Source organism: Suricata suricatta, chromosome 7, assembly GCF_006229205.1.
Source record: "Suricata suricatta isolate VVHF042 chromosome 7, meerkat_22Aug2017_6uvM2_HiC, whole genome shotgun sequence".
NCBI lineage: Eukaryota > Metazoa > Chordata > Mammalia > Carnivora > Herpestidae > Suricata > Suricata suricatta.
Window position 1 is genome coordinate 118,950,028 of NC_043706.1, and position 10,667 is coordinate 118,960,694.

Sequence of the window (10,667 nt, forward strand, 5' to 3'; positions counted from 1 at the left end):
TGCTCAGAACCTTCTGGTGTTGCTCCGCCCCATTTTATCAGGAAGTGACTGCTCCGGAAAGAGGCAGGCGCGACCCCACATCTGGGCAGAATAGCTGCTTCCCCGAAAGCCCCAACGTGCTAATCTAATGTAAGCTTATCAAAATGGTCATCGCCCTCGGAGGCATTCTAGAGTCGGCCCGCCCAGCTACAAACCACAAGAATGTCCGTACTGCAATTTAAAATATGCCGGTTTTCTCTCTACTCGTCTGGAACCAAATTCACACGAAAATCCCCGCGGCCTCACCTGCCCTATGAGGGGAAGTTTAACAAGGGAAATCACTGGGAAGGTTCCAGTGATTTGGAAAACAGTCAAGCCCAGCTTCTTGAACGCTACGCAGCCGTACTATATGAAGTGGGTTCTGTTTGTTTATTCACGACACTCCATAATTGAGGCACGAGGTACCATGGTGACAGAAATGGAGGTAGATGGATAGGAGTTCTAGAAGACAATGGATGTGTCTTTCATGTTAATTAGTTGGCCCCTGCCTTATATTCCATCTGTTCACATACTGTGACCTCAACATACACGCCGCATGAAGAAACAAAGAATAAAATATACATTAAATAATCATTAATTTTGGAGATTTTTTTCATATGGATCTAGAATGCTAATATTTAGAAACTGACACTCTTTCCACCTTGAAAATTAACTAAGGATATAAAATTATTATTAAGGAGAAAATATTTTCATGTCTTAGCTATTGTGTTTCCTTTCTTAATCATCAGTTCTATTTTACGGGAGAAACCATTAGGGACAATTGCCAGGTAGTCATTGGCCAGTGAGGACACGGCCTTGGTCTGAGTACCACTATGGGTTTAGAGATGAAGAAGGGGCTGGGATTTTGATTTCTGTAAATGCTAGTGTTTCGTCTAATTTTCAAAGCAGTGACCCAATCAAAACACCTGAATTGAGTTAGACTACCATATAGAGTGCAGGCTTTATGAATGATCTAGTTAACTCTATAAAGACAAGGTCTTGAAATTCGAGTCTTTTAAACATAAGGGAGTCTTAGTTAAGTGAGCATTTTAGTCCTAAAGCAAGAGAAGAATCAGAAGTTTGGAAGTATAAACTTAAAAAATATTCTTTAGAAAAACTGACCAAGAGGGGAATTGGAAACCCAAAATACATCTCTCTAGAAAACAAAATAAATAAACAGCAACAAAAATGAAACCAAAATGATCTTTGGGAGGTGAAAAAGTCCACACGGAAGTTTTTTCTGTTTATGTTTGCAAACTGTAAATATCTATCTTCTATCAGTTGCAGAAAAAAGAAAGAGGTGGTGACATTTCTGACTTTTCACGATGAAAACAAACTTGAGTGACTATTGGACCTCGCACTGGGAAGGCTGTGGGTCGCAGGTTTGGGGCTTGCTGCTTTCCATGAACCTAGATATTGGACCTCGTCGGACAAATGTACAGCTGTACGGATGGTTGCATTTGTGTGATTGCTCCGTGACACACACTCAGGGAGAAAGAGAGAGAGCGAGAAGGGGAGGAGATGTGAGGGAAAGGGGGAGGAAGAGAGAGAAAGAGTCGTCCTGAAGGGAGGGCCAGGGGAGCTGGGAAAATGCCTGGGTGAGAGTTGCAGATTCCCCCCAAGAGGGAAGAAATAAGGAGAGTTACTCCATCACTATCTGAGGCCATTACTTTTTAAAATAATGGCTATATATAAGAAGCAGTATAGCAGAGGGGTCAAGTGTGCAGACTCTGAAAATGAGGCTACTTGAATATAAATCTTGGCTTTACCACTGCGAGCTCTTGGACAACTAGCTCATCATCCTGCACCTCAGTTTCCTTATTTCTAAAATAGGCAGAATAGGGGCGCCTGGGTGGCTCAGTCAGCTAAATGTCCAGCTTCAGCTCAGGGCATGATCTCACAGTTCATGGGTTCGAGCCCCGAGTTGGGCTCTGTGCTGACAGCTAGCTCAAAGCCTGGAGCCTGCTTCAGATTCTGTGTCTCCCTCTCTCTCTCTGACCCTCCCCTGCTCGCGCTGTCTCTCTGTGTCTCTCAAAAATAAATAAAAAAACAGGAAAAAAAATTAAAAAAGTAGGCAGAGTAACATTTCTGTATATCCTTGGGTTGTTGGGAAGCGGGAATGAATCTCTCTATGTGGTACCCCTTGCAGAGCGCCTGGCACCTGAATGCAGTATGAAAGGGGACCATGCGTGCTGGTGGTCAAGGTGGACCCCTGCTGAGCAACCTGAGAAGTGGAGCCAAACATGCAAACTCTGCCCCCAGGCTTCCAGAGTACAGGGCGATGGGCTTCTTGTTGAAAACATAAAGCAGGAGGCCTGGCTGGCGCAGTTGGTAGAGCATGTGACTGACTCTTGGGCTCAGGTTCCTGAGTTTAAGCCCCACATTGGTCACGGAGCCTACTGAAAAAAATAAATAAAAACAAAATAAAATAAAACTTAAATAAAGCTGTTGCTCCATTAAGCCAGTTGAGTCTCAAGTAGTCTTGGTCCCCTCTTGCCAGAGCTTTCAAAATATCAGAGAACAAAAGGCAGACATGGAATTTGACTGAACATTTTCTTTATGAAAAAACAATCCTATTTTCTTGTGTCTAGGAAGGGAGAAGGCTTTCCAAAATCTCCTCTCCCAGCAGCCTCTGGATGTAGTCTGAATAGCCACATGTTTACATGAGATCACAGGCTACAGGATTTGGGGCTTAAGTCATCACCTGATTAGGCAATGACCATTGTCTCGGGTATAGACATGGAACAGGAAGTATAACATGGGGAAGGGACACTTTAGGGGGATTAAATACAGTGGTTGGTTTGTTATTTCTAAAAGTATGAAGCTAGGACCTTGAACCTGAGTCTGTTTTTCAGCTTTGCTAATAAATCCCTAGTAAAAGGAACATATCTTGTTAGGTACATGTAGGGTTTTTTGTGCCGACGGTTCTTAGCTTTGATTGGAGTTTTTAAAGAGTCTGTTACCAAAATCATTAAGATCCACTCTACTAGCAACATATTCAAAGATGGAGTGAGGGAGAGGAACAAATGTGGTTTTGTTTTTTAAAACTGCATTTCCCCCTGTTATATACAACCATACATCTCTCCAAACGTTCTGTTCAAATTCCCAGATGATCCTCCAGCGAAAACGCTTTCGTGCCACTCAGGTGCAGACAAAATTTTTTATCTCGTGTTTTCCTGAAACCATTTATCTGAGTCCCAAACAAATGATCTTGCCTGTCTCTCATGTGAAAAATTTTTAAAAAGTTTATTTTTAGGGGAAAACGTCGTATTGTTCACAATAATCTAATATTTCTGAAACGAAGATTGATGCGGAAGGCAACACCAGAAGGTTAGAACAGGACACGTACGTCCGTGGAAGAAAGCGCTCTCCACACAGTCTGTGAGGCGGCAGGATGCCGAGGCCTCACTGTGTTGTTGCCGCTGCTTGTGGCAGAAAGTCTCCCGGGAGCCAGTGTCTCCGAATGAAGGTCCCTCTCAGAAAAAAGCTGCCTCTCGGGCGCCTGGGCGGCTCCGTGGGTTAAGCTTCTGACTCTTGACTTTGGCTCAGGTCATGAGGGTTTGTGAGTTCGAGCCCCACATCTGCTCTGTGCTGACAGTGCAGAGCCTGCTTGGAATTCTCTCTCTTTCTCTCTCTGCCTCTTCCCCCTCCCCACTCTTTCATAATAAAAAAATACACTAAAAAAAAAGGAAAAGACAAAAGCTGCCTCTCGTCTGTCTACTTGGTCAGTTCCTGTAATGCCGATGTTCTGATCAGTTATCTGGGTTTTACATAGTTCAGCTATTTGGTACCTTCCTCCTTAGCCCCTGTATCAGGGAGGCAGGGGCTCCGAGGCCACAGGAGCAACCACCTAGCCAAGGCGTCCGACTTGCCTAGACACACCCATAAAACATACACATAGGCCGAAACTTGGAAACAACCAAGGTGTCCTCCTGTGGGTAAGTAAACTATGACACATCCAGACAATGGAATATGACTCAGCACTAAAAAGAACTGAGCTATCGAGACACGAAGACATGAGGGACCTAAAGTGCAAATTCTTAAGTGAAGAAAGCCAACATGAAAAGACTACATTCTATATTATTCCAACTATATGACATCCTAGAAAAGGTAAAACTAGGGAGACGTAGAAGATCGGGGTTGCCAGGGTGTGGGCGAGGAGACAGATGCGTTGGCAGAGCACAGAGGAGATTTAGGGCAGTGACAATACCCTGCATGACACTGTAATGACGGATACGTGTCATTGCACACTTGTCCATGCCGTTAGAATGTACAAGACCAAGAGTGAGCCCTAAGGTAAACTACCGACTTCAGGTCAGTTTTGCTGTGAACTCAAAATTGCTCTAAAAATGTGAAATCTTTAAAAACACATTTGCATGCACATAAAATCTAAACGTACGTGTTCTCTCCTGTTCACCTTCTCTTGGTTTATAGAATACAGTCCAGGTCTTTTGACTACGGTGGAGTATAAAAAACTAAGCCTACAGAAGCCAAACTTCTGCCTGGCATTTAAGACCCTCAAGCTCTGCTCCCTTCCTCCCTCTCCCAACTTCTGTCCCTCCCAGTTGTCCCTGCCTGCACACCTCCCCTTCTCCATCCTGTCGCCACCTCGTGTCTTGAGAGATCCTCTTGCCCTTGAGATCCGCTGTTGGAAACGGAGTGCCACATAGCACTCCTCTGCCCCCATGTTCCCTCTACCTAAAACCCCCCTCTCACCCCGCACATCTCTGTCCCATTCGGTGCCACCATCAAAACACACAAGACCCGTCTCCAACACCCTCCGTTCTTCAGCTCCCTGAGCCAGAAGAGCTGTCTTCCTTATCTGGGCGTATTATGCTTTCTTCTCACTACAACGCTTGTGAAAGTTCTTCTCCACATCTGGGTATTCCAGTCCCACCCAATCCCCCCACCCTTCTTGCTCACCCCAGGCTCCTCCATCCTCACCTGTGCATAGAGGGTGCTCAACAAACACAGGGGAAGTGAACTGAGTTGAATATTGAGGTGCTAGGGGTAGAAATACTCAAATTCACAATAAAAATGTTGGTGTAACATTGTTCTTTATTTTGTATTCATGAGTATATTATTCCTGCTCATCCTCTAGACAATAATTAAAGGTGTATCCACGTTCTATCTGAATGAACGACAGAAACGCATCGTGCATATATATGTACCTATATTAGGTATGCATAGAACCCATTGGCATTTCCAGCCTTCCCTATCATCCTGACTACGTAAATTTGCCTTTGTACTGGGCTGCTGCCATCTCAGAGTTGGAGGATTTGGGCACCAAATGGGTCCTTGCATAGCCATCTGATCCCTGGTATTTATTTAACTAAGAGGCAAGCAGGTCACAATGAATGCAGCTGGGGGAAGAGGAGCTTGGTTCTTCCCTCCTGCGCTCCAACACAAGGATTTTGTCTTGCTCTTGTAGCATTTAGCTCAGAGCCTGAAACAGGCGTTTCTGAAATATTTTCTTCCTATTCTTTCATGTCGAGGTTTTCTTCCCTTATTTCCTTTCTGCCTTCATTTGTTTTGACATTTTCGTTGCTGTTGTTGCCAGCACTGTTATCTTGCATGATACCCCTGCAGTCTAGGAGACCCTAACAGTGCGGTTCCTGAGCTGCTCCGACATGGCCTCCGTTTTGTTAGCAGATACTGCCCTCTGCTGGGCACCGGGAAAGTCTTACAGATTTACTCTCGCTTTGCAGAAAGATGCATTCCAGGGGCCAGTGAATGAATGGCATAAATGGGAAACAAGACTCTCCAATGTTAATTTCATCCGTCCAACTTTTCAAAAACTCTGCAGTGCTACTTTCCATACTGTTAGTAACTCCAAACGTTTTGCAAATATTCTTAAAATTCAAAATTCAGCATTCATTGCCTTTCTGTTTCATATTCGTTTCTGTATAAAGCTTATTGGACTATCTTGAATAAAAGGTGGCCTTGACCTTTTAGATTTTTTTTGGCTCTGCTTCCAGTTCACGTCAGGATCTTTGGTGGTGGTAGTGGTTTGTTTTGGTACAAAATCTTGTGGAGTCATGCACAGGATCTGCGTCTCTATAATGAGGCACTCGGGGGGCCAGGACCATCCTGAACTTTAGAACTTTAATTCAGATATGTCTCTAGAAATATCTACCGTGGCTTCCTCACTGGAGACAAAGGTCAACTGAGCATCCAACTCTTGAATCCGGCTCAGGTCATGATTGTGTGGTTTGTGGGTTCAAGTTCCACGTCAGGCTCTACACTGACAGCACGCAGAGCCTGCTTGGAGTTCATTCTCTCCTTTCTCTACTCATCCTCTTGCTCATGCTAGCGTGTGCACTTTCTCTCAAAATAAATAAATAAAATGTTTTAAGAAGAGAAATATCATACATGAAGATATTTGGAAAACTCTAACGCACTATCTTCATATGAACCATGATGATTATTTCTAGATAAAAAAGACAATTTTTTAAATGTTTATTTATTTTGAGAGGGAGAGTGCCCACGTGCATCTGTGCGGGGAGGGGGGTACAGAAAGAGAGGGAGAGAGAGACTCCCAAGTAGGTCCACGCTGTCAGTGCACAGCTCAATGTAGGGCTCAGTCTTATGAATAGTGACATAAACATCTGAGCCGAAATCAGGAGTGGGCACTCCACCAACAGGTGCCCCAAAAAGGACAATTTGAATAAGAGATAATAGGCGTTATAATATGAAGTGAAGAACAGCTTCATAAAAAGAAAACTTGACTTTTTAAAAATTATAAAATGTTTAGAGTTATATGAATGTTTTTTACCTCCTTCCCTAGAACCTTTAAGAATACTATAAAGAATGACTCATTTTTTTCTGAGCAATCTTGGCAAAGGATAAGAAAATTGATTTAAAATCTAGATAGTGTTCTTAGCCCTGTGATTCTATTTTTTTAAGTACAAGAGTAATAGTCTATCTAATGATGGCTTATAGCCCTTAAATGTTTTATGTCTTTAAAATAAAAATAATAAAACTTCCATTAATTGTGCATCTTTTAAGACTTTATGTATGTAAAATGGACTTTACATACACTATGTCCTCAGAAGAATCTTGTTTTATTTCTTTACCTAATAGAGGAGGACACTGAGGTTCAGAAAAGGCAAATTTATCCCAGGTCACATGACTAACAAACGATCGATCGTTCGGGTCCAAACTGCGGTGGTTCTGATGTAGGTGTGTGTTTCATGGACATTTATCTCCTTAATTTATGCTCTGTTAAAAAAAAAAACTGTCAAAGGACAAGTGACACTTGATTTCTTAGGAATTATTCTACTTCCGTTTGCTTCATTCTGCTTGGCCAAGAACTGACTTTTAAATTCTGAAAAACACCCTCCTTGTGATTGTTATCTAACAAAATGAAATACTCCCCCTAAGTTCACAGAGAAAACAACACACCGCAATTTATAACTAAAAAATAACTCTGAGTATAATTTTTAAAATAAATTAATACTGTTAATGCATTTTTACTTTCAGCTCTTTTGAGTGACATAAAATGCCCTGTCTCCCCAGTATGCTGTCAAATGTTAGGAACAATTATGTGAAGAGAAATGAACTCAGTCAAGGTGGAATTATACTTTAAAAAGTTTAAGTTCTGGCCTGCTTTTGTCTATCACTTAATACAGTTGTGAGCTAATTCTCCAAGTTTCCAGGAAAGAGAAGGTAGACTAACCTTAACATAAAACTGATAGGATATTAATAAAATAAGTCTAAATATTAAACAGTAAGTGTAATATATTAGAAACTTCACACGCATCATCTCATTTCACTCTCACCTAAACCCTCTAAGGTAGGGCGTTTTATTTTCATTTTCCAGAAATATGACTCCAGCAACTTTGTCGAAGTAAGGGCACCGGGCCAGTCAGTGGCAGGACTGGAACGCCCTAAGTTAGAAGGCAGACAAAGGATCTGCGGCCCTGGCCGGTCCTGAAATCTACTCATACTTTGTATCCCTCAGCGTGCAGCCCGGTTCTAGCGCTGCCTTTGGCCCAGACCCCTCCCAAGGGACTTTTGAGATGGAGTTCTACAGTCTAGTCTCTACCTTGGGTTGTGAACCCTGTTAAGCCCTTTCTCCGCTCTGACCCCTGCCCTTAGTCCCTGCCTCCTGACCAGGCATGTGGTCCCTAGGGGAAGGTGACCACGTTGAGTGTGCTAATCATGAGCTCAACGATCATGAATAGGTTCATTTCACACCTGTGGCCCTGTCAAAATCCATGTTCCTGGACACCCTGTGAAATGACCCCAAAGGCCACTCACTGGACCTTTGAAGACACCCTTTGCCTGGATTATCCTTCCACTTTAAGGAGTTTCTTACTTAGATCGGCCTTCACATCACAGCTTCCCAGAATCCTTGAACTTAACTTGGAAACATGCATAAAATATAAATCTTTTCACTACATTATGGCTAATATAATTTTATTTGATACATTACATAGAAAATAATTCTTCTCTCTAAGTAAAGCCTAATTGGTTCCTGGGCAGGGCTTTAGTCGTTTTGAAAGTCACCAATATTCTTAAAGCAAATCACTTTTTGCTTGAATTAGCCAGGAGTTGTTCTGTTGTTTCAAACAAATAAACAAAAAACCCCTAATAGAGATATATACCCTCTTTCTCACGCTGCATTTTGTAATCATTCGTAAACTTCCCTAGGAGAGGATTGTTGTTTGTTCATATTTGTTTTCCCCAAAGTGTCTCAAATTGTTGATAAATGTAGAAGAAAATGACATGGGCCTGTTTTTTTTCTTCTAGAATTTTCTTTCTCTTCATCTTGTTTTTTTCTTTTCTTTTCTTTTTTTTAAGCTTTACATCCTCTGTGGTTCTTCATCATTCAGGCTTTTCTAACGGAAGGGAAGCCTAGTGACAAATCAGCCTTCCTTCCGTGAACTCGGCTTTGAGTTCCCTGTCAGCCCCTAGAAATATCTCTTCTGAGAGCCCCTGTGCTCGGTGTGTGCATTTGCCTGCCGGCATCGCCTCTCCCGCTTTTCTCCTTCCTGCTGTCCGCTCCCGGGTGCTGATTTGCACGGACCCTGCCCCAAGCCCCCACGAGAAGCTGGCAGGAGACTGGAGGAGGGGAGTGAGACCAGGGATTCATCCTCCTCCCTTCTCTCTCTCTCAGAGACAGAGGCTGTCTCTCAAACGTGATGCTGCACGACCCTTTCCTTCCTGGTTCTGGTGAGGGCTGTCCCTTTAGGTGCTGGGCGGGAACAGCTCTGCTGCTACCAAGCACCTCCCTTGACTGTACGGTTCCTTAGGCCCCACACAGACATCCTCGAAAAACTTTCCTTTTATAAATAAACCCTCCTCAACGTTTTCCATTTCCCCCAGGCCATACCTCTCCTAACACCCCACAATGTAACACATTCTGCACCGTACACTGAAACTACAGAGGGCTTTTTACAAAGGTGGACTGTCCTAACAAGCGCTTCTGGTTGTCTGCGCCCCACCGGACAGCCTCCACGAAGGCTTAGATGCTTGTGGCTCAAACCAAGAGCATCAGCCTCACCCGAGAGCTCCTGAAGCGTGCAGTCTCAGGCTCTGTCAGAATCCGCCGGGGTGCATTTGTGCACATTCAAGTTTGAGAAGCCGTGGTCTTCATTGTCCTGACGTCTAGGGTTCTAGGTCACTCCCCACATTTCCTATGACCTCAGGCCTCAGTTCTGTGGTCACATGGAGCCAGAAACCATGCAGAGGAAGCCTACACTAGGAGTGAGCCAAGACTGCTCCATGGGATGCCAGCTGCTAGAATGTTCTCTTCCAGGGTGTGGGGTGGAGAAGGAGAATGGGTGTTCAGAGAGGTGGGGGAGGTTGATGTGGGGGCTGGTCTCAGCAGTGGCAAGTGCCATGATGGTGGCACAAGAAGGTGGGGGGCAGCACACAGCAGAGTCACACCTGCTGGGGACCGCTGAGTCGTGGTTTGCATGTAGGTGAGGACCTTTCTCTGTCCTGATATGCTCACTACCAGTCTTTTTGACACAGATATATACAGTCCCCCAGCCTTCATATACCCACCAGCCACCGGCCATCACACACACATTATATGTATCTCCACCATGTGTACCCGATACTTATGTAGATTTTCCCATTTGATTTAAATGAGAAAAAACGTTTGCAAAAGACTCTTTTCTTCTTTAATAATTCCTCTTTCCTCCATCTAATTTCCTTGCATAGACTGTTTCCAAAATGGAAACTGCTTTTTATTTCCAATTACAAAGGTATAAAACAACAATAAAAAAATTTTTATTAATCATTCTTAATCCTACAAACCAATGGAAACACTATTAACATTAAGGTGTATGTCCTCCCAGAATTAAAAAATATATCACCATTTATATTTACAATTACATATTCATTTATATTTGTGTATTTTTGTTTTGCTTTGTTTTTATAAGAATAGGACCATAACATACGTACTTTTTTAGAAGTTACCTTGTTCACTGAACAATACATATTATGGACATATTTCCTTGTCAATAAATTGAAACTTACATTTACTTTGAAAGATTCTGCCATTAAAACGTAAGGCTTCTAAAAGAATATTTTGCCACATGGTATTTTTCGCCGGGGGATATTGTGAAGACCGCCCACCTCCGCGGCGGGGGTGTGAGTTGTAACACGGGCGGGTCTAGAATAAGCCGGTAGTTGTT